Source organism: Carcharhinus amblyrhynchos, chromosome 9 (genome assembly GCF_965287045.1).
Source record: "Carcharhinus amblyrhynchos chromosome 9, sCarAmb.v2.hapA, whole genome shotgun sequence".
In the NCBI taxonomy this organism is placed as follows: Eukaryota; Metazoa; Chordata; class Chondrichthyes; order Carcharhiniformes; family Carcharhinidae; genus Carcharhinus; species Carcharhinus amblyrhynchos.
The window spans coordinates 49,356,889-49,381,923 of record NC_137332.1 but is presented as its reverse complement, the minus strand read 5'-3'; the positions used below and the strand labels follow the sequence as shown (position 1 = coordinate 49,381,923).

Genomic DNA, 25,035 nt, shown 5'->3' with positions numbered 1-25,035 from the left:
TTTAAAAAGAACCTGGATGAATACTTGGCACGTAATAACATTCAGTGCCATGGACCAAGTGCTGGTACACGAATTAGGTGGGAGTTCAGGTGTTTCTAATGTGTTGGTGCAGACTCAGTGGGCTGAAGGGCCACTTCTGCACTGTATGATTCTATGGCCAGATGTGTTGTAAACCCCAACAATGTGATGTCATGCCAGTGGTGGGGTGTGGAAGGGGGCAGGGGGGTAGGATGGATAGAGTGAGGAGGCCCACTATTGACATTTAAATGCATTGTGTGGAGGTTCCTGAACTTTCGCGGTAGGAACCCCATTACGTCATTGGCGGCGGGGTGAGGGGTTGCTGGGGTGCGGGGGGAGGGGGGGGGCGCGGTGGAAGGGGTATGATTATTTCAATGGGAAATTCCACTGGTGTAAATACTGTTTTGGGATTCCCGTTGGATTCTCAGCCCTCTTCAGCACAACTCCCCATTATCCCTCATTCAAAAACAAGTCCAATTACCCTCCCTTAATGCTTTTAACATCCTTCTTAAAGTGTGGTGCCCAGGACTGGACACAATACTTCAAATGAGGTCGAACCAGTGTTTTGTAATAAAAGTTAACAATAATTCACTTAAGAGTTTAGCTCAACTCATGGCTCAAGATCAACTGAGGAAAGCCCACCTGATTGGCTAGAATCCAAACACTACTGGTAAGTTCAATATTGGTGAAATGAGAGGAGATAACAATCTTCAAAATGAGTAAAGAAGGTGGAAGGCAGTTTGATGCTAGTGAAAGAGCTATTGTGGTCTTAGCTGCTTGTAGGACCTTACAGACTCAGAAGAAGTTGCATGACTTAAGGATGGTTACAAAGATATGGCACATAACTAAGGAGAGATAGTCTATAGTGGATTTTTGCCATATGATGCCTTCTCCTAATCAGCACCTACCATTTTCTCATCACCAGTGTTGGACACCTCACCTTCAACATCAGTATATTTTTATCTCATGAACCTGTGTCCTTCTGCAGTCTGGCTAATGAAGGCTCGTATTATATAGTTGGTGAGTTGGATCCTCTTTGCGACACAAGGTCAACAAATTATTAGGATATTACCAGTAAGGAAAATTATCCTTGTATCATTACATGCTTTGTGTACATGGACATTTACTTATAACTTATGATATAAATGATATCATTCATTATTAAAATGATACATATCTGCACATCCCTCAAACTGCACATTCAGATCCGCTTCAGATATAAATCAGTTACTGTTTTACAAATTGAGTCACATCCTCCATGTGCCATTGACTTCAGTACCTGTGTCACATTCTGCACTGCCATAGTGTCTCAGTTTTGCTTAATAGGCAGGGTTGAGCTAGGGTGAACTAGCTCATGGAAATTCTTTTCTGAATATATCTGTTTTCCACCAAGTATACATATCCACTATTATTTCACTTCTGTGAACGTATTTGCTGCACATTTCTCTATTAATCTTGTAATGTTTGCATTAATATCTTTAGAAACCATTTTTTCAGGTCCATATATATCAGGTATTGCTATTAACAATAGTATTTATGCCATTTCTTTGAAACCATCTTTAAGTCATGCAACTTCTTCTGAGTCTGTAAGGTCCTACAAGCAGCTAAGACCACAATAGGTCTTTCACTAACATCAAACTACCTTCCACCTTCTTTGCTCATTTTGAAGATTGTTATCTCCTCTCATTTCACCAATATCGAATTTACCAATAGTGTTTGGATTCTGGCTAATCAGGTGGGCTTTCCTCAGTTGATGTTGAGCCATGATTCAAGCTAAACTGTTAAGTGAATTATTATTAACTTTTCTTACAAAACACTGGTTCAACCTCCTCTGAAGTATTGTGTCCAGTCCTGGGCACCACACTTCAGGAAAGATGTGAAGGCATTAAGAGAGGGTACAGAAAAGATTCATGAAAATGATTCCAAGGATAAGTTAATTTATTATTTAACTTATTTAAATAGATTACAGAATTTGGGACATTCTCCTTGGAGAAGAGAAGGCTGAGAGAAGATTTGATAGAGGTATTCAATATCATGAGGGTCTGGACAAGGTATATAGGGTGAAATGTTTCCATCGATGGAAGGATTGAGAAGCCAGGGGTGTCATTTTAAGGTGATAGGCAAAAGAAGCAATGGCAAAGGAAAAGCCTTTTTATATAGTATGTGATCTGGATTGCAAAACCTGAGATTATGGTGGAGGTACATTCAGTCTTGGCTTTGAAAAGAGAATTGAGTCATGATCTGAAAAAGGAAAGTTAGCAGAGCTAGAAAATACTGAATGGTTTTTGTACGGAACCAACACAGGCACTACAAAATGAAAGACCTCTTTCTGTACTGTAACTTTTCTATGATTCTATGACTAGCTCACTGAGAAGTAGGAATGATTTACTGTTATGGGCATGCCATTTTTATTCATTACAACCAACATAATAGGCTGTTCTAAAACAACAAATTTCAGCAACTTCACTTGGTAATTATTAATCAAAATGAAAGCAGGCATTTCTACCTTTTTAATGCAGTTTTCAGGAACAGATGCAATGAGCTGGAACCGCATTTTCTCATTCCAAGAAAATTGCAGGGAAAAAAATAAAGTTTATAACAGTCTGCAAAAGCACTGAGCAGCATTTGCTTTTGAACATGTTTGTTTGCTGAGTAATAGTTACTTTCCATTATGAATAGATCCACAATCAGTTAACTGTAATTATGGTTCTTGTTTTCAAATCTTTCAAAAATGTAATAAAATCTCCAACTCAATCTCCTAAAATAGAATAATTTGACATCTGTAACAGTGCCTACTACCTCTATTGCATTACCACTTCCCTCCCACCCCAAGTGCTGAAGTCATCATCCATGCTTCCATTAATATCAGATTTGAGTTTCTGTGTGTCATCCTCACAAGCTGTCAAGCTTCGTGGGCAAGGGCATGTTGCCAGCAGAACCAGAGAATCCCACCAACGTGAACAGTCAGAAAACCTAGCCCAGGATTGGCAAAGGTGAATAGTCATGTGGCGTGGGGTAGAGACATGGAGAAGTGGAAGAGGAATCCAAGGAAGGATAAAGGCTGGAGCCAGAGGCATGGAGAAGTGCACAAGGGGAAGGCCTGGTGTCCTGGGTTTGGTGTGAAAGCAGTGAGTCAAGAAAATGAAAGACCAAAAAGGCAGTGTCAACACTGTCCACATGTGGGTCAATCTCAGGGCGTTGGCTGGCATAGTTCACCTACAACATTTTAATTACCCCATTGAGAGTGATCTTAGACAAAGTCCTTCACAAAATTTAGAAGAGAGAGCCAGCTGAGCCTGCAAGTTCACGATACCCCACAGAGTGACAATTACAACACTAGAGACCAACAAGAACATTTAATGAAGAGTGAATGGAAAACACAACATTGTTTCTTCCGCAATAAAGAAATTTCCATAATTCCCCTGGAACAGTCAATGCCAGCAAACATGAGGCATTTCAGTCCATTTAGCTCTCTGACTAAGTTGGTCTCATCAAATAATGAGGATAATGCACACAAGAATATAGTGAAACCAATGTGATGTGAAGTATTACAAGTGAAATTTGAATTTGAGAAATGTTCTCTCAATAAATCTTATGTTAATGGCAATAGAGTTAGGCAGGAAAGTTGTGGCTATGATGTGGAATGATGCATGATTTTCTTTCTTTCTCTATTTTTCCATACATTAACAGTCCTTTTGCATATGTAAACATAACCAGTGTTCACTCCCACCCAACTATAATTCAGACATTCTTTTGTCCTTTTTACATGTTGTATCATGTCACTGATGTACAGATCTATCTTCTGTGAAAGTGTGCAAATTATTTAATTTATTTATTTCCTCTTTGAGATTACTGTATCACTTGGTTCTTTTTCCTTTCCCCTCCCTTTTTCCTTGTATTTTTCACTTAACTTTAACTTTATTGAAATGTCTTTATTGGTTTTGTGAAGGGTAGGTCGTGCCTATCAAACCTTATCGAGTTCTTTGAAAAGGTGACCAAAGTGTTGGATAAGGGTAAGTAATTAATGTGGTGTATATGGATTTTAGTGAAGTGTTTGATAAGGTTCCCCATGGTAGGCTACTGCAGAAAATGCAGATGCATGGGATTGAGGGAGATTTAGCAGTTTGGATCAGGAATTGGCTAGCTGATAGAAGACAGAGGGTGATGGTTGATGGGAAATATTCAACCTGGAGTTCAGTTACAAGTGGTGTACCTCAAGGATCTGTCTTGGGGCAACTGCTGTTTGTCATTTTTATAAATGACCTAGATGAGGGTGTAGAAGGATGCGTTAGTAAATTTGCTGACGACACCAAAGTCGGAGGAGTTGTAGATAGTGAGGACGGGTGTTACAATTTGCAGAGGGACATAGATAAGCTGCAGAGCTGGGCTGAGAGGTGGCAAACGGAGTTTGAGTGTGAGTCACTTTGGTAAGAGTAACAGGAGTACAGCATATAGGGCTAATGGAAGGACTCTTAGTAGTGTCGACGAGCAGAGAGATCTCGGGGTACATGTGCATAGATCCCTGAAAGTTGGCACCCAGGTTGATAAGGTTGTTAAGAAAGCATACGGTGTGTTAGCTTTTATTGGCAGAGGGATTGAATTTCGGAGCCGTGAGATCATGTTGCAACTGTACAAAACTCTGGTGCGGCTGCACTTGGAGTATGGTGTACAGTTCTGGTCGCCGCATTATAAGAAAGATGTGGAGGCAATGGAAAGGGTGCAGAGGAGGTTTACCAGGATGTTACCTGGTATGGTTGGAAGGTCTTATGAGGAAAGGCTGAGGGACTTGAGGTTATTTTCGTTAGAGAGAAGAAGGTTCAGAGATGACCTAATTGAAGCACACAAGATGACCAGAGGGTTAGATAGGGTGGACAGTGAGAGCCTTTTTCCTCAGATAGTGATGGCTAACACGAGGGAACACAGCTTTAAATTGAGGGGTAATAATCATAGGATGGATGTCAGAGGTAGGTTCTTCACTCAGAGGGTAGTAAGGGTGTGGAATGCCCTGCCTGCAGCAATTGTGGACTCGCCAACTTTAAGGGCATTCAAATGGTCAGTGGATAGGCATATGGATAACATTGGATTAGTTTAGGTTAGAGGTCATTAGATTCATTCCACTGGTCGGTGCAACATCAAGGGCTGAAGGGCCTGTACTGCACTGTAATGTTCTATGTTCTATGTCTGTTTAATCGCTCAGATGTCAGCTGATTTTTCTCTTTTCAGATGCTAACTGTACTTCAGTATTTTTTTGTTCTTATTTCCAATGTATGGCATTCATTGTTCTTTCTTTTTATTTACAAACAAGACATAATTTTTTGTTTCTACCATTTTCTTATTTAATGTTAAAGCTGTTATATATTTAAAAGGGTTGTAGGTTAGTTTAAGAGCTGATCACACGATTTGATGGTGACGTCATTAGGGTGTTGCCACAGACTACTTATTTTACCTTCAGTTTGTACTCTGTACAGAAAAGAGCTGCTGGAATAAATCTGTTGTTGTTAGTTTGAATCTACGTCTGTAAACCATTTTTTTTTCCTTTTTGTTAAAACCTACAACCCCCAACATAGCTAGGACATGACAAAACTTTAAAAACCAACTATAATTAACTTCTTACTTTAGACAAAACTATAGGCAGATAATTTGTTAATTATCACAAGATTTCACACTGATGGGGACAATTTGTTGTTTTTACAGAAAATTAATTAATGGTAATTAACAGGATGTAATTAATACCCCTTGAAGTAATTAAAAGAGATCTTTAAAAACTTTAAATGATGTATTTTTCTTAATTAAAGCTTAAATAAATAAAAGCACGACAGCACAAACCTCACAATTTGTGATACATATTCAATTGAAATTTCCTTTCCATTGCCCTATTGCTGATGTCTTGTTTTAAAAAATTATTTTCAGGAGAAATTCATGAATTCACCATGGATCTAGCCAATATTGTAGGGACAATAACTGCTATAACTACCATGGTCTTATGCGTCAGATCTAATGGTGAGTCTACCTCATGTTGTTTGTTTAATTATTAATAACGATTTATAAAAGTATGGAAGAATTTATCTTGCGTAGCACACCACAACCAATAGTCTGTTTAAGGTGTAGTGGCTGTTTAATATGGGGTAAAATTTCATACATGAAGGTTCCAGAAACAGCAATGAGAACAAACAGCCACACCTAAGTAATCTGAAATAGGTTACCTATTTCAGCACCATTGGCCAAAGCACCTCCCTTACTTTTCTTTGAATAGTTTAGAGGGAGTCCTTAGAACTCACCTAAAAGGTGAGAACCATAAACTGCAGTATTACCTTATTACTAAATTGGATTATGTGCCCAAGTCACTGGAATGGGGCTTGAACCCACCACCTGTAATTTCTCACAGTTCAATGATGTGAAATGATTGTGAGGAAGAAGTTTCATTCCCTTATCCAATATGCCTTGGGAATGTTGGTCAAGTTGGACAGCAAGGACTATTAATGATTAGCAGTACCAGCACAAGAGTGGGAAAGCTGCGACTGTAGCAACTAAATGGAAGATAGAGCATAAGAACATAAGAAATAGGAGCAGGAGTAGGCCAACTAGCCCTTCGAGCCTGCCCCGCCATTCAATAAGATCATGGCTGATCTGTCGTGGCTCAGTTCCACATTCCCGCCCTCTCCCCATAACCCTCAATCCCCTCTCTTATCAAAAACCCATCAACCCGCTTCTTAAAAATATTTAGCGAGGTAGCCTCCACCACTTCAACTGGCAGAGAATTCCAGAGATTCACCACCCTTTGAGTGAAGAAGTTCCTCCTCAACTCCGTTCTGAACCGCCCCCCCTTTATCTTGAGGCTGTGCCCCCTAGTCCTACTATCTTTTCTGAGCGGGAAGAGTCTCTCCACCTCTATCCTATCCATCCCATTCATCATCTTATACATCTCAATGAGATCTCCCCTCATTCTTCTAAACTCTAACGAGTACAAGCCTAATTTATTCAGCCTCTCCTCATAGCTCAACCCCCTCAACTCCGGCATCAGCCTAGTAAACCTCCTCTGCACTCCCTCCAAGGCCAAAATATCCTTGCATAAGTACGGTGCCCAATGTTCAGTAAGTTAAGCATATTGTGACAGTTTTAATGTTGTAAGAATTTTGTGTTCTGGAGTGCGAGATCATCACACTTCCCAATCCAGCATAGAATGTCCACGATAAGATAGAATTAAGACAAACATCCTTCTAGCATTGAATATTACTGCAGGTTTCTTTTATTTATTTTGCAGGAAGTGGGTGTTGCTGCAAACTCCTCCTTTATATAATCCTATCACATGGTGCCTTGATAAAATGGAAATATTAGACAGAAAGCCTGCTCATAAATTACATTCAGAAAAGTTAAACCTTGTGTGTGATTTCTTTAAATTTCAGGTCTCTCTATTATACAGTGCCCTGGTAAAGTCCTGGTAAAGCCAGCTCCTGTTTTCCTGGTTGGCTCCAACATTTCGATCACCTGTATGTCTATGGAACAGAACTGCAACATCAATAAATTTGAACTGCATACAAATGAAAAAAAAATACAAATGGAGCGCTTTAATAAAACTGCTGCCCACTATTGGATGGTCAATGTTACAACCCAAGACTCCACAATATTCTGCTACGTTGAGTGCATTGATGGGAAAAGGAGGTTTCTCTCTGCAGCAAGTCTTCAATCTGGCTGTAAGTATTTCTCCCATTGCCTACTATGGCTTCCTAGTGATGTGCAACGTGACTCTCACTTTGCATTTGCTTTCCTGTCTGGGATGAAGCACACAGGAGTACGACAGTAAATGTTAAGTCTTGGGTGCTCGATTTGAATGCAGTAATGAATACTTGCACCTGATTCAGGCTGCTAGGTTGAAGGCCCTGTGTAATATAATGCAAGGAAACCAAGCCGGAACAGAACAGTAAACACAGGTAGACTTTAATTCCGAGCATGGAACGGATAAGCAGAGGGTAGAAAGCAGTCCGTTTCTGCAAGTGGGAAGCTAGTTACTTTTGAAAATTGGCATGCTACCATCTGATTGGGCATCTCGCTGTAGCTTGCTGGCCCCAGGCTGATACAATATTTGATAGCGCACAGTCCAACGTGTAGGTCTGGGCAGAGCCAATCACGGAGGGAAAGGGTGTTTCTGGGGCAGTGGCAGCCTACATTATACTTGTAGAGCCCGGAGGAATGCTTCTGCACCTCCTGGTATTCAAAAATTATCTTTTTCATTTTCAGCATGTGTTTTAACCTGGTGGATTGCACAAGGTCTGTTGTCTGCCCTATTGTGCAAAAAATTGATCCTAATTAAATCTGAGGAATGTGAGCTTTGCACTGAAATGAGGCTTGAGCCTGATCCAGAGAAGTTCTCCTGCACTGTCCAGTGAAAGCCCCCAGTATATATGGTGGTGCAGTGGTAATAGGCGAGTAAACAGCACATAGTCATTTTAATGTCACGACCATCCTATTTTCAATGGATGTGTTGAGTTAAAATTAACTATTGCACATTACTGAATCACCAAACACCACTACCTGATACTTTTAAACTGTATGAAAAAAGACCAAATTATGAAATTACTGATGAGAAAAAGGAAGTTGTGTATGTTTTGATTAAAACATTGGAAATGACTTTTTGCCTCCTTTGCAGTAAACAGTTTAAAAGTTAGGGGTCTTTCAATTAGGACGGAGATGAGGAGAAATTGTTTCTCTCAAAGAGGTGCGAGTCTGTGGAGGTATTTTCCCCAAAGAGCAATGGAGGCTGAGTCATTGAATATATTTAATGCTTGAGTTAGATAGATTTTTGATTGACAAGGGAGTTGAGGGTTATGGGTGCAGGCAGGAGTGTGGAGTTAAGGCCACAGCCAGATCAACCCATGATCTTATTGAACGACAGAGTGGGCTTGAGGAGCTGAATGACTTACTCCTGCTCCTATTTCCTATGTTCTGTGTTTTCACATACCTACAAACAAAAAAAAATTAGGAGCAGGAGTGGGTCACTTGGCCCCTCAAGTCTATTCTGCCATTCAATAAGTCAACAGTTGATCTGATTACAACTTCAGCCCCACTTTCTGCTCACCCCCCATAACCTTTCACCTCCTTGTTAATCAAGAATCTATCTAGCTCTCCCTTAAAAATTGATGTTATCTCAAATTATGTAAGGATTTTAACATTGCTCTGATTTTCATTGTTAGATCCACCAGACCAGCCAAAAGATCTGATCTGTATCTGGAGATATAACAATATGACATGCACTTGGACAGCAGGAAAACAAACATTACTGAAAACAGATTACACCATTCATGTTCAAAAGTGAGTGAGAATTTAGACAATCTAAACTTGAAAATGTGTAGATGCTAGCTATATGTTGGCTGTCTGTTCTTGATGCACTATACAGTATCGGTGATTTGATTAAGATGCACGGTAGTGCAGTGGTTACTAGTACTGCTGCCTCACAGCTCCATGGACTCGAGTTTAATTCCTGGCTTGGATCACTGTCTGTGCGGAGTTTGCACATTCTTATGTTTGCATGGGTTTAAGGTTAGGTTGATTGGCCATGTTAAATCGCCACTTAGTGTCACGGGGACCAGCATGGTAAATACATGAGGTTACAGGGATAGGGGTTGGGAGGGATTGTGGTTGGTTGAGACTTGATGGGCTGAATGGCCTATTTCTACACTGTAGGGATATTATGATTCTATGTCTGCTGTCTGAGACCACCTACCCTGCCCCAGTATTCCCACAGCTTCCATGTAAATAGCCTTGTCTGGAGTGGAGGGAATTAAATGTATAAACAAATCCCACTGCAGCACTTAGTGAAATTTGAATTCAATAAAAATCTGGAATTTAAAAGTCTAATGATGACCATTGTCGATTGTCGTAAAAACTGATCTGGTTCACTAATGTCCTCGAGAGAAGGAAATCTACCACCCTTACCTGGTCTGGCCTGCATGTGATTATAGACCCACAACAATGTGGTTGACTCTGAAATGGCATGGCAAACCATTCAGTCAAGGACATAGCAATGCTTACATTCCCTGAACGAATAAAACAAAATGGACAGCTAAAAAAGTGTTTGTTGGACTTGTGTAGGAGTGTTGACTGATGTTATATAGGATTTATCCATATATGTATGGTCTGCCCTAGACATACAACACATTCACGTCCCATATTATTTATGATCAGTTCTGCATGATATGAATTGGCCAAATGGTTGTATGAATTGCTACAACCAGTTTTGAGCAAGTTTTCCACATACACGGTGAAGGACATTTGTGAAGAACGTTGAGGACATGCACATCAATAGCAATGCTATTTCTATGAGCTCATTTGATCTTTGTAGCCTATTCACCAATGTTCCACTTAAGAAAACCATGGATATTTGCACTGCAGCATTATATCATGGCAGTCCAGAACTGCTAACACTGCATGAATCAGTATTCATCAAACCTATGAATTTGCCAACTCATACAGTTGAATTCAATTTTAACAACACCATGTATGCCCAAATAGATGATGTTGCCATGGGTTCCCTTTCAGGCCCAGCTCCCCAAAATATCTCTGTTGGGTTACATGATAAACATGTCTTTAATGGAATGACATCTAACCTCCTACCGCTTCCAAATTTCTGACATGTGGATGGTATGTTTGCCATATTTAAATCTGCAGAAACATGGGACAATTTCCTTTCATGCCTTTATGGACTCCATCCTGCTCTCAAAATTACCTTTGAAATGAAGCAGTCCAATGAACTCCCTTTCCTTGATGTACTAGTTGAGAAATTTGTCAAGAGAGTCCTCTATTGAATGATGGAGCTATATTCTCAATATTTATGTTAATGGATAATAATAAACTGATCCAATTCTCCGAATGGTGCAATTCATTTGCCATTAGTGTAAAAATAGCATGTTTCAGCAGGTGGACCTTTGGGGCCTATAGGTGCACTCTTTGTAACTATCCTGATTATCCTTTGCCCTTTCACACAATCAGCACTTCATAACAACTAATATTCTTAACATTTATTTGTAATGATTTTCTGTCCCCCACCTCCATCATCTAGAATCCCATGCTGAATATTGTGATCTGCGTGATAGTGAATCTCAGCATCAGGGAAATCACTGAGTTGAGCCTATACCTGTCCTTGCCTGACATGTAGATTTTTCAACAGCAGCCACTAGAAAAAGTGTTCCCAGAGGGAATTCCAAGTTGTGTTTTCCCCTTCACGATCAAAACAGAAAAGGCTGGAAAATCTCAGCAGGTCTGACAGCATCTGTGGAGAGAGAATAGAGCCAACGTTTCAAATCAGCATGACCTTCCATCAGACTCAACACTTTTCCCCTTCTTAGGCCATTAGTACTGAGGACATATGTTGCAGTTCCCATCACTGGCCCAGCCAGGATCCACCAACTCATCACAAACCAATGATCAAACACAAGATTTTCCTATAGTGATCATGCTTTAATCTTAGACAACATGTTTCATTTACTCACTTAGCAATTTATTCATTTATCTATTTCTTCTTAATTAAAATCTACTATGCCATGGGGTTACTTGTTGCATTAATTATGTTTCAGTTTTTTGGATAGCCTATTACAATGTCTACTTGAACTTTTAAGTTTTCCTTTTAGTTGATTAATAATATGCATACCTCACAAGGGATTAGAATTAGCATTAAATTCTAGCTGTTCTTTCTCATTTTGCGTATGTTTTGTTTTTAGACTGAAACTTTCCTTATTACTGGCACTTGTAGCATCTTTCTACGGAAATGTTCTTTGTGGCCAGAGAAATTCTACCCACAAAACCCAAAAAATATTCTGCATTCACAGGTGGTAATTTGGTCACTGAGCAACGAGTTTCTCACTGCGTTAGGATTCATTTATGTTACTGTTTCTAACACTTCTAGGTGTTCTTTTTTAAAATTTTATTTGAGGCCAGGATAACGTTAGCCACAAAACCGAACTCTGCACGTCAGTTGTATGTGAAGTACTGATTGCAAGAAGAGCTGATGAAGTGTTAACCATCAGTTCCTCTGGTAATTAACCTCAATTACTGGCTCATTTGCAATGAAACAGAAGCTCTTAAAATGATTTTACTGTATCACTGCGAGCAAAGGTGCTGCATTATTTGATGAACTTCTTAAAACCAAGGCAGAATAAATTTGTTCTTTGTTCACGCAGTGGGTCCTTAGAGCAGACAGCCACAAGAAATGGCTGGGGAAGCTACCGCTTACACTATTTACATAAGACCATAGACCATAAGTGGGCCATTCGGCCCATTGAGTCTGCTCTGTTGCCATTCAATGAGAACGTGACTGATCTGATATGATAATCTTCAGCTCCACTTTCCCATCTTATCCCCATAACCCTTAATTCCCTTACTATTAAAAAATCTATCTCAACATTGAACATACTTAATGATCCAACCTCTACAGCTCTCTAAGAACATAAGGACATAAGAAATGGGAGCAGGAGTAGGCCATCTAGCCCTTCGAGCCTGCCCCGCTATTCAATAAGATCATGGCTGATCTGAAGTGGATCAGTTCTACTTTCCCGCTCTCTCCTCATAACCCTTAATTCCCTTGTCTGTCAAAAACCTATCTACCCATGACTTAAATATATTTAGCGAGGTAGCCTCCACCACTTCAACGGGCAGAGAATTCCAGAGATTCACCACCCTTTGAGTGAAGAAGTTCCTCCTCAACTCCGATCTAAACTGCCCCCCCCCACCTTATCTTGAGGCTGTGCCCTCTAGTCCTGCTATCCTTTCTAAGCGGGAAGAATCTCTCTATCTCTACCCTATCCATACCTCTCATTACCTTATACGTCTCTATAAGATCCCCCCTCATCCTTCTAAACTCCAACGAATACAGACCCAGTCTATTTAGTCTCTCTTCATAGTCCAAGCCCCTCATCTCCGGTATCAGCCTAGTGAACCTCCTTGGCACTCCCTCCAAGGCCAATATATCCTTGCGCAAGTGCGGTGACCAAAACTGCACACAGTACTCCAGCTGCGGCTCACCAGTGCCCTGTACAGTTGCAGCAAGACCTCCCTGCTTTTATATTCTATCCCCCTCGCTATAAAGGCCAGCGTACCATTCGCATTCTTGATCACCTGCTGCACCTGCAGACTGGGTTTTTGCGACTCATGCACAATGACCCCCAGGTCCCTCTGCACCATAGCATGCTGCAGCTTTTCGCCCTTTAAATAGTAATCCCTCCTGCTATTATTTCTGCCAAAGTGGATAACCTCACACTTGCTAACATTGTACTTCATCTGCCAGGTCCTCGCCCACTCGCTCAACCTATCTAGATCCCTCTGCAGACTTTCCGCACCCTCCGCGCAATTTGCTTTTCCACTCATCTTTGTGTCATCAGCAAGTTTCGTCACCCTACACTCAGCCCCCTCCTCCAGATCTCATCTATATAAATGGTAGATAGCTGAGGCCCCAGCACCGATCCCTGCAGCACTCCACTAGTCACCAACCGCCAATCAGAATAACATAAGAACATAAGAACATAAGAAATAGGAGCAGGAGTAGGCCATCTAGCCCTTCGAGCCTGCCCCGCCATTCAATAAGATCATGGCTGATCTGTTGTGGCTCAGTTCCACTTTCCCGCCCTCTCCCCATAACCCTTAATCCCCTCTCTTATCAAGAACCCATCAACCCGCTTCTTAAAAATATTTAGCGAGGCAGCCTCCACCACTTCAACGGGCAGAGAATTCCAGAGATTCACCACCCTTTGAGTGAAGAAGTTCCTCCTCAACTCCGTTCTAAACCGCCTCCCCTTTATAATATAATAGCACCCATTGATACCAACTCTCTGCCTCCTATTAGACAACCAATCCTCTATCTACGCTAACACCTTATCCCCAACTCCATGAACCCTAACCTTCTGTAGCAACCTTTTGTGAGGCACCTTATCAAATGCCTTTTGAAAATCTAGAAACACCACATCCATCGGTTCCCCTCTGTCTACCGCACTAGTCACATCCTCATAGAAATCCAATAAATTCGTCAAACACAACTTCCCCTTAACGAATCCGTGCTGCGTCTGCTCTATCAAACCATCCCTTTCCAGGTGCCTCGCTATTTCTTCTTTGATGACGAATTCAAGCATTTTTCCAACTACAGACGTTAAACTAACCGGCCTATAATTCCCTGCCTTTTGCCTGCCACCTTTTTTAAACAGCTGCGTAACATTAGTCGTTTTCCAATCTTCCGGCATTTCCCCGGAATCCAGCAAATTTTGGTAAATTCGCTGGATTCCAGGGAATCCAACGAATTTATCAAAATTTACCAAATTCTCTGCAATAAAGAATTCCTCCTCTTTTAAAATGGGAGACCCCTTACTGAGGTCATGCCCTCTGGTCCCAGACTCTCCCACAAGGAAAAACATCCTCTCAGCATCTACCCTGTCATGCCCCCTCAGAATCCCATACGTCTCAATAGGGTCACCTTTCATTCTTCTAGACTTCAATGAGTACAAGGCACAACACACTCAACCTCTCCTCATATGAAAATCCCTCCACACCCAAGATCAACTGAGTGAACCTTCTCTGGACTGCCCCCAATATCAGTGTATATATCCCTAGATTAGGGGGCCAAAACAGTTCACATTATCAAGTGTGGTTTAACTAATGCCTTGTATAGTTTTAGCAAGACTTCCCAATTTTTTACACTCCATTCCCTTTGAAATAAAGGCCAACATTCAATTTGCTTTCTCTATTACCTTCTGAACTTGCATGCAAGCTTTTTGTGATTCATGCACGAGGACACCAAATCCCTCCATGCTTAACTTCAAATTTTCCAACTTTATATTCCATCTGTCAAACTTTTGCCTATTTACATAAGCTATCTCTACCTCTCTATAGGCTCCTTGAGCCCTATTTTACTATTGAGATTCTAAGTGCTGGGTGGACCTGAAAGTGGGAGTGTTTCAGATCTGACTTTTAGATCTGTTCTCAGGCGCCCCCATATGCATTCTGCCTGTAAATAGCAGCGATTCCGAATCGCGCTGCACAAGACTGTGGGCGGGCTTAATGCACCCAAAACCTGCAGCTCCGATCGACGAATAACTGAGATCAATTTTAGTAGAAAAATGGTGCTGGAAAAATTAGTGGGATTGAAGGCGGATAAATCCCCAGGGCCTGATAATCTACATCCCAGAGTACGTAAGGAAGTGGTTTTGGAAATAGTGGATGCATTGGTGGTCATCCAGGATTCTGTAGACTCTGGACATTCCCTGCAGATTGGAGGGTAGCCAATGTCTCTCCATTATTCAGAAAGGGAGGTAGAGAGAAAACAGGGAATTATAGACCAGTGAGCTTAACATCAGCCATGGGGAAAAATCTTGAATCCATTATCAATGACTTTATGGCAGAGCATTTAGAGTGGCAGGATCAGACAGTCAGCGTGGATTTATGATCACTATCTGCCTCACGCCCAACTTAGCCAAGTTTTCACACCCGAAAACGGGCACAATGTGATGGTAAAATCGGGCCCTTTGGGTGGAATTTTGAGATTTTTTTCTAAGTGTCGGGTGGGTATGAAACTGGGAGAGTTCCAGATCCAATTTTTGGGCAAGTTTTCATGCCCAAGCTTATGCAATCTGTCTGCAAAATTTTGTACTCTGGTTCTGGCCAGAGAGGCTGTGGGCAGGGCAATTCACCAGACAGCCTGTGGAGGGAGGTATTATGCATGTGCAGACAACCGGGATTTGTTGTCCCTCCCTAATTGCCATTGGGCTGATGGGCTTGCTAATAGTCAACCACATTGCAATAGATCTGGAGTCACATATAGGCTACTAAACCAGGCAAGGAGAGCAAATTTCCATCTCTAAAGGACATTGGTGAATCAGATGGGCTTTTACAGCAATCAACAATGGTCTCATGGTCACTATTACTGATAGTAGCTTTTCAATTCCAGATTTTATTAACTTGAATTTAAATTCCACCAGTTGCCACGGTGGGATTTGAACCCGTGTCTTCGGAGCATTATCCTGGGCCTCTGAATTACTAAGTCAGTGACATTACCACTGTGCCCCTATCTCTCCCTGAGAACGTGGTAGGAGGGTACAGAAAGGATTCACGAGAATGGTTCCAGGGATGAGAAACTTTGTAGAGAGATTGGAGGAGAGAATATTGAGAGGAGATTTGACAGAGGTGTCCAAAATCATGAGGGGGCTGGACAGAGTAGATAGAGAGGAACTGTTCCCACTGGTGGAAGGATTGAAAACCAGAGGGCACAGATTTATGTAATTGGCAAAAAAAAAGTAACATGAGGAGAAGTATTTTCATGCAGCAAGTTGTTAAAATTTGGAATGCACTGCCTGTGAATGTGGTAGAGGCAGGTTCAACTGAGGCATTCAAGAAGGAATTGGATTATTAGATGAAAAAAAAAGAATATGCATCAGTGTGGTGAGAAGGCAAGGGAGTAGCAAAAGGTGAATTGCTCATTCAGAGAACAAACAGGCACGATGGGCTGAATGGCCTTCTATGCTGTAACCTTTCTGTAATTCTAAGAATCAACAAAAAACTGTTGAGGCTAGGTCAATTAAAAATTGTAAAATGAAGATTGGTAGAAGTTTGGGAGGTGCTGTAGTGCATCACCACTGTGCCAGTGTTGGAGGGAGTAAAATGTTTAAAGTAGATAGGGGAGCTGCTTTGTCTTGGATGATTTTGAATGTTTTTGGAGTTGCAAATGTCCAGGCAATTGAGAAGTATTCCATAATACTCTTGATTTATGCTTTGTAAATGCTGTGGCTAGTTAAAAGGTGGCTCACTCACTTTAGAATGCCCAGTCTCTAACCTGTTGTTATAAGTGCTCCCATTAAGTTTCTGGTCACAGCGACCCCAAATCGTTATTTATCAACTTCTGAACTATCTTCTCATGTGAGCAATCTTCTGGTGGATGCAGTCACGTCCCCTGCCCCACACTTGCTGTGATCACAACCAATGTTTCAAAAATGTATTGTTTTGAGAAGGATGTTTGAGAACATGACAGAAATAGGGGAAAAATGTTTTTTTGAGAGTATGATTTGGCTAAATCCTTTCCATGTTATAGTGGAGTCACTATTAAGAACAAAAGCATAAAAACATATTCATATTCTCACATACTGGCACTGCTACAGTTCCGATAGCAAAGAAGAAAATGCTAGAAAATCTCAGCAGGCCTGGCAGCATCTGTAAGGAAAGAAAAGAGCTGACGTTTTGAGTCCAGATGACCCTGTGTCAAAGCTAAAAGGCAGAGATCGTGGGAGATATTTATGCTGCAGGGGGAGGGAATGAAAGATGAGTCATAGCCACAGAAACCAGGGGAAAAAACTGCTAATGGCTGTCCATAGAGAGAATAAAGGGTGTGAATGGCCAAACAGCAGAGAGGCTAAAATGAGAGGGGAGTGGAATGGATGGGACAGAGGTAAAATTTAGAAAAGGGGGAGAAAAGCTAAGGGAAGGGGGATGAAGTAGGGGGGATAGGGTAGAGATTAGGAACAGCAAAGGGAGGAAGACGCTGGTGGGTGTCGTCTATAGGCCCCCGAATAATGATCTGGAGGTGGGGCGGGCTGTTAATGCGCAAATAAGTGCGGCGTGCAGGAATGGGACGGCCGTAGTTATGGGGGATTTCAATCTGCATATTGATTGGTCGACCCATGTTGGATGCGGTGGGCTCAAGGAGGAGTTCTTGGAATGCTGCCAGGATTGTTTCCTTGAACAGTGTATGTTGGAGCCGACGAGGGAGCAAGCTATCTTGGATCTGGTGTTATGTAATGAGGCGGGTAGAATTAGGGACCTTGAGGTGAAGGATCCTCTTGGGGAGAGTGATCATTGTATGGTGGAGTTTCTGGTGCAGATGGAGGAGGAGAAAGTGGGTTCCCGGACGCGCGTCCTTTGTTTGAACAGAGGGGAGTACAGTAAGATGAGAGAAGAATTGGCGAATGTGGACTGGGGGAGCGCGTTGGAAGGTAGGTCTGCTGAGGAGCAGTGGAGGATCTTTAAGGAGATCTTTCTTGGTGCTCAGTGGAAATTTATTCCGATGGTCAAAAAGGACAGTAGGAGGAGAGGTAATAAGCCGTGGATAACGAAGGAGGTGAAGGAAAGTGTTAAATTAAAAGCGGAGGCGTTTAGAGTAGCTAAGAGTAGTGGGCGAGAAGAGGATTGGGAGAGGTTTAAATGTCAACAAAGATTGACAAAGAAGTTGATAAAGAAGGGTAGGAGAAACTATGAAGCTGGGCTAGCGCTTAATATAAAAAAGGATAGCAAGAGTTTTTATAAATATATAAAAAGGAAGAGGCTGGCTAGGGTGAACGTTGGTCCCTTAGAGGATGAGAAGGGGGACTTAGTGGTAGGGGATGGGGATATGGCTGAGGTCTTGAATAACTTTTTTGTTTCTGTCTTCACGGAGGAGGACGTGAATAATTTGCCGGGTGTTAGAGATGGAAAGGTGGTAGGACTGGAGAGTCTTAATGACATTACTGTTACGAGAGAGGCGGTGCTCGACAGACTGGAGGGGCTGATTGTGGACAAGTCCCCAGGACCGGATAGAATGCATCCAAGGGTTCTGAAAGAAATGGAGGAGGTGATAGTGGATGCCTTGGTGGTTATTTTCCAGACGTCGCTGGATTCCGGGGAAGTGCCGGAAGATTGGAAAACGGCTAATGTTACGCCGTTGTTTAAGAAGGGTGCCAGGCAAAAGGCAGGGAATTATAGGCCTGTTAGTTTAATGTCTGTTGTAGGTAAAATGTTAGAATAAGAACATAAGAACATAACATAAGAACATAAGAGATAGGAGCAGGAGTAGGCCAACTAGCCCTTCGAGCCTGCCCCGCCATTCAATAAGATCATGGCTGATCTGTCATGGCTCAGTTCCACATTCCCGCCCTCTCCCCATAACCCTTAATCCCCTCTCTTATCAAAAACCCATCAACCCGCGTCTTAAAAATATTTAGCGAGGCAGCCTCCACCACTTCAACGGGCAGAGAATTCCAGAGATTCACCACCCTTTGAGTGAAGAAGTTCCTCTTCAACTCCGTTCTAAACCGCTCCCCCTTTATCTTGAGGCTGTGCCCCCTAGTCCTACTATCCTTTCTGAGCGGGAAGAGTCTCTCCACCTCTATCCTATCCATCCCATTCATCATCTTATACGTCTCAATGAGATCTCCCCTCATTCTTCTAAACTCTAACGAATACAAGCCTAATTTATTCAGCCTCTCCTCATAGCTCAACCCCCTCAACTCCGGCATCAGCCTAGTAAACCTCCTCTGCACTCCCTCCAAGGCCAAAATATCCTTGCGTAAGTACGGCGACCAAAACTGCACACAGTACTCCAGCTGTGGCCTCACCAATGCCCTATACAGCTGCAGCAAGACCTCCCTACTTTTATATTCAATCCCCCTCGCTATGAAGGCCAGCATCCCATTCGCCTTCCTGACCACCTGCTGCACCTGCAATCTGGGTTTTTGCGACTCAGGCACAAGGACCCCGAGGTCCCTCTGCACCGTCGCATGCTGCAGTTTTTCTCCACGTAAGTAATAATCCTTCCTACCATTATTCCTACCAAAGTGGACCACCTCGCACTTGCCAACATTAAATTCCATTTGCCATTTCCTGGCCCATTCGCCCAGCCTATCTAGATCCTTCTGTAGACTCTCACCACCCTCCGCACAATTTGCCTTTCCACCAATTTTGGTGTCATCAGCAAACTTCGACACCCTACACTCGGTTCCCTCCTCCAGATCATCTATATAAATGGTAAATAGCTGAGGCCCCAGCACCGACCCCTGGGGCACTCCACTAGTCACCATCCGCCAATCCGAATAGCACCCATTGACCCCCACTCTCTGCCTCCTATTTGACAACCAGTCCTCTATCCACGCTAACACCCTACCCCCAACTCCATGCCCCCTGACCTTCTGCAATAACCTCTTGTGAGGTACCTTGTCAAACGCCTTCTGAAAATCAAGAAAGACCACATCCACCGGCTCTCCTCTATCCACCGCCCTAGACACATCCTCATAGAACTCCAATAAATTTGTCAGACACGACTTCCCTTTAACGAAACTGTGCTGCGTCTGCTCTATCAAGCAGTTCCCCTCAAGATGCCTCGCTATTTCCTCCTTGATGACGGATTCTAACATTTTACCTACCACAGACGTTAAACTAACCGGCCTATAATTCCCCGCCTTTTGCCTGGCACCCTTCTTAAACAACGGTGTAACATTAGCCGTTTTCCAATCTTCCGGCACTTCCCTGGAATCCAGCGACGTCTGGAAAATAACCACAAAGGCATCCACTATCACCTCCGCCATTTCTTTCAGGACCCTCGGATGCATTCCACCCGGTCCTGGGGACTTGTCCACAATCAGCCCCTCCAGTCTGTCGAGCACCGCCTCTCTAGTAACAGTAATGTCATCGAGACCCTCCAGTCCTACCACCTTTCCATCTCTAACATCCGGCAAATTATTCACGTCCTCCTCCGTGAAGACAGAAACAAAAAAGTTATTCAAGACCTCAGCCATTTCCCCATCCCCTACCACTAAGTCCCCCTTCTCATCCTCTAAAGGACCAACGTTCACCCTAGCCAGCCTCTTCCTTTTTATATATTTATAAAAACTCTTGCTATCCTTTTTTATATTAAGCGCTAGCCCAGCTTCATAGTTTCTCCTCCCCTTCTTTATCAACTTCAATAGTGAGGCATCTTGAGAGGAATTGCTTGATAGAGCAGACGCAGCACGGTTTCATTAAAGGGAAGTCGTGTCTGACAAATTTACTGGAGTTCTATGAGGATGTGTCTAGGGCGGTGGATAGAGGAGAGCCGGTGGATGTGGTCTTTCTTGATTTTCAGAAGGCGTTTGACAAGGTACCTCACAAGAGGTTATTGCAGAAGGTCAGGGGACATGGAGTTGGGGGTAGGGTGTTAGCGTGGATAGAGGATTGGTTGTCAAATAGGAGGCAGAGAGTGGGGGTCAATGGGTGCTATTCGGATTGGTGGATGGTGACTAGTGGAGTGCCCCAGGGGTCGGTGCTGGGGCCTCAGCTATTTACCATTTATATAGATGATCTGGAGGAGGGATCCGAGTGTAGGGTGTCGAAATTTGCTGATGACACCTAGATTGGTGGAACGGCAAATTGTGCGGAGGGTGTGGAGAGTCTGCAGAAGGATCTAGATAGGCTGGGCGAATGGGCCAGGAACTGGCAAATGGAATTTAATGTTGGCAAGTGCGAGGTGGTCCACTTTGGTAGGAATAATGGTAGGAAGGATTATTACCTATGTGGCGAAAAACTGCAGCAGGCGACGGTGCAGAGGGACCTCGGGGTCCTTGTGCATGAGTCGCAAAAACCCAGCTTGCAGGTGCAGCAGGTGGTCAGGAAGGCGAATGGGATGCTGGCCTTCATAGCGAAGGGGATTGAATATAAAAGTAGGGAGGTCTTGCTGCAGCTGTATAGGGCATTGGTGAGGCCGCAGCTGGAGTACTGTGTGCAGTTTTGGGTGCCGCAGTTACGCAAGGATATTTTGGCCTTGGAGGGAGTGCAGAGGAGGTTTACTAGGCTGATGCCGGAGTTGAGGGGGTTGAGCTATGAGGAGAGGCTGAATAAACTAGGCTTGTACTCGTTAGAGTTTAGAAGAATGAGGGGAGATCTCATTGAGACGTATAAGATGATGAATGGGATGGATAGGATAGAGGTGGAGAGACTCTTCCCGCTCAGAAAGGATAGTAGGACTAGGGGGCACAGCCTCAAGATAAAGGGGGAGCGGTTTAGAACGGAGTTGAGGAGGAACTTCTTCACTCAAAGGGTGGTGAATCTCTGGAATTCTCTGCCCGTTGAAGTGGTGGAGGCTGCCTCGCTAAATATTTTTAAGACGCGGGTTGATGGGTTTTTGATAAGAGAGGGGATTAAGGGTTATGGGGAGAGGGCGGGAATGTGGAACTGAGCCACGACAGATCAGCCATGATCTTATTGAATGGCGGGGCAGGCTCGAAGGGCTAGATGGCCTACTCCTGTGGGGAGGACGTAGGGGGAGGACGTGGGGGGGGAAAGGGGGGAGGGAAGGGGTGGGGGGGAAGGGGGGGGGGGAAGAAAAATGAAGAAAGACAATTTAAAAAAAAGGTAGAGAAAACAGTAAAACATTTTAAAAATACAATAAAAACAAAGGGGTCGAGCTGGGATAGAGCTAATCATCTGAAGTTGTTGAATTTGATATTGAGACCGGAAGGCTGTGAAGTTCCTAGCTGGAAGATGAGATGCTGTTCCTCTAGTTTGTTGAACTTCACTGGAACATTGCAGCAGGCCAAGGACAGACATGTGGGATGGGAGCAGGATCGTGTGTTAAAATGGTAAGCAACTGGAAGGTCAGGGTCCTGATTTCACACAGACCGAAGGTTCTCAGCAAAGCGATCACCCAGTCTATGTTTGGTCTTTCCAATAAAGAGGAGACCATATTGGGAGCAGCGAATGCAATACACCAAATTGAAAGAGGTGCAAGTAAAATTGTTCTCTACCTTTTTTTATTTCTTTATTGTCTTTCTTCGTTTTTCTTCCCCCCTCCAACTTTCTTATCCCCCTTCCTCACCATTTCTCCCCCTTTCTAAATTTTATCTCTGTCCCATCTATTCCACCTCCACCCCCCCCGCCCCACCCCCCCGCCCCGCCCGGCCGCCGCCCCCCCGCGCCCCCCCCCCCCCCCCCCCCCGCCCGCCCGCTGAGGACACAGCCTTGTGGGTCACCGATGTTAAGGATGATTATGGAAGTGTTGTAGTTGCCTATCCTTACCAATTTGCAGTTTGGGAAATTTGGGATCTAGTCGCAAAGGAGAGGTATTCCTCTATAGCTTTTTGACATATAGTATGGTTCAACAGAAACAGCCCTTTAATTTATGTATTGTGCCCTGGTTTCTGTCACTCTGTGTTGGAGATGCAATGAGGAAAGATATTCTCACTGAAATCCCACCCTGCAGGTCCCCATACAAAGACAATGTGATCACACGCCAGTGGAACCACATGGGTGGGTGAGTCATAAGAACGTAAGAAATAGGAGCAGGAGTATGCCATCTAGCCCTTCGAGCCTGCCCCACCATTCAATAAGATCATGGCTGATCTGAAGTGGCTCAGTTCCACTTTCCCGCCTTCTCCCCATAACCCTTAATCCCCTTACCTATCAAAAACCTATCTACCCGCATCTTAAATATGTTTAGCGAGGCAGCCCCCACCACTTCAACGGGCAGAGAATTCCAGAGATTTACCACGCTTTGAGTGAAGAAGTTCCTCTTCAACTCCGTTCTAAACTGCCTCCCCCCCTTATCTTGAGGCTGTGCCCCCTAGTCCTACTGTCCTCTCTGAGCAGGAAGAGCCTCTCCACTTCTATCCTATCCATCCCATTCATCATCTTGTACATCTCAATGAGATCTCCCCTCATCCTTCTAAACTCCAACGAGTATAAGCCTAGTTTATTCAGCCTCTCCTCAGAGCTCAACCCCCTCAATTCGGGTATCAGCCTAGTGAACCTCCTCTGCACTCCCTCCAAGGCCAAAATATCCTTGCGTAAGTGCGGCGACCAAAACTGCACACAGTACTCCAGCTGCGGCCTCACCAGTGCCCTGTACAGTTGCAGCAAGACCTCCCTACTTTTGTATTCAATCCCCCTCACTATGAAGGCCAGCATCCCATTAGCCTTCCTGACCACCTGCTGCACCTGCAGGCTGGGTTTTTGCGACTCATGCACAAGGACCCCGCGGTCCCTCTGCACTGTCGCCTGCTGCAGCTTTTCGCCATGTAAGTGGTAGTCCTTCCTACCATTATTCCTACCAAAGTGGACAACCTCACACTTGTCATCATTCACTGAAAATCCAAACCAAGTTTTCAAGAGCGAAGCATAATGGGCTCTGGGGGTCTCCAGTGGCTTACATGGAAAGAGAATAGAATCAACATTTTGAATCTGGATGACCATCATCAGAGCCAAGTCAAAATGATGACAAAGGCCACGGAGTTTGGACATGAGTTTTGTAAGAATAATGATGTTGAAAGCTGAGATGTAGTCAATAAATAGGAGTCTGACATAGGTGTCTTGGCTGTCTAGGTGTTCCAGGGTTTAGTGCAGGGTCAGGGAGATGGTATCTGCTTTGAACCTGTTGCAGTTGACGAACTGTAGTGGATCTAGACAATCTGGAAGGCCGGAATTGATCAGTGCCATGACTAACCTTTTGAAGCATTTCATAATGATGGATGTCAGAGCCATCAGACAATAATCATTTTGCTTCTCTCTTCACAGATACAACTATACCTACTGAGCATTTCTGCCATTTGCTCCTTTTTTCAGATTTCCAGTATCTATTGTATTCTGTTTCTAAATTGATTGTGAAGTACTTTAGGATATTTTGATGGCTATATATAAATACAAGTGTTTCTTATCTTTAAAGCAAAGCACTGGCAACTAACCTTAAATAGTAAAATAAAGCCTGACCATGAAAATGGTTCTGGCCACTTGTTGGTGTTTTCAGATGAGCCTAGGAGATGTCCTTTTCATTGCACGTCCCATTTAAGCTATGATGTGAATCTCATGATGTAGAATCAAAAGAAATCTTAGCTTTATGATATAGGATTGTTGTGTTTGGCTTTTTTTTCCACATAAGAAAATTTGTTCCATTTTGTTTGTGTTCAAAGCAAAAGTACATTTCTTTCCCACACTGCCACATTATGAGTTCTGTATCATCTTATCTTTACAGTGAAATAACAGGTAACAAACAGATATTTTCTACAACATTTCCTACAACAAGCAATGTCACTGTCCCTGGAGATAAACTTGAAAAGGTTTCGCTATACAAGGTTTGGGTGCAAGCCACGAATGCATTAGGAAGTGCAACATCCAAGGATCTAACTTTTTCAATCCATGATATAGGTACAGTATTACAATTTCTAGCAGTTGCAATTGTACTCAATCTTTCATGATCCTGGGCTCAGATGCCTCTGATGGATCAGTAAGCAAACAATTAATGTAATTAAAACAGATTAGGAAAGCCCAACATCTTACCAT

At 43.1% G+C, this 25,035-nt stretch overlaps 1 long non-coding RNA gene across 1 annotated transcript; it reads left to right on the top strand.

The window, feature by feature from the left end:
• The first annotated feature begins 7,637 nt into the window (after positions 1-7,637).
• Positions 7,638-24,787, top strand: LOC145348373 (uncharacterized). The gene is made up of 3 exons (XR_013887931.1): positions 7,638-7,709; positions 9,207-9,324; positions 24,728-24,787. It is a non-coding gene; the product is annotated as an uncharacterized LOC145348373 (long non-coding RNA).
• Positions 24,788-25,035: the final 248 nt, after the last annotated feature.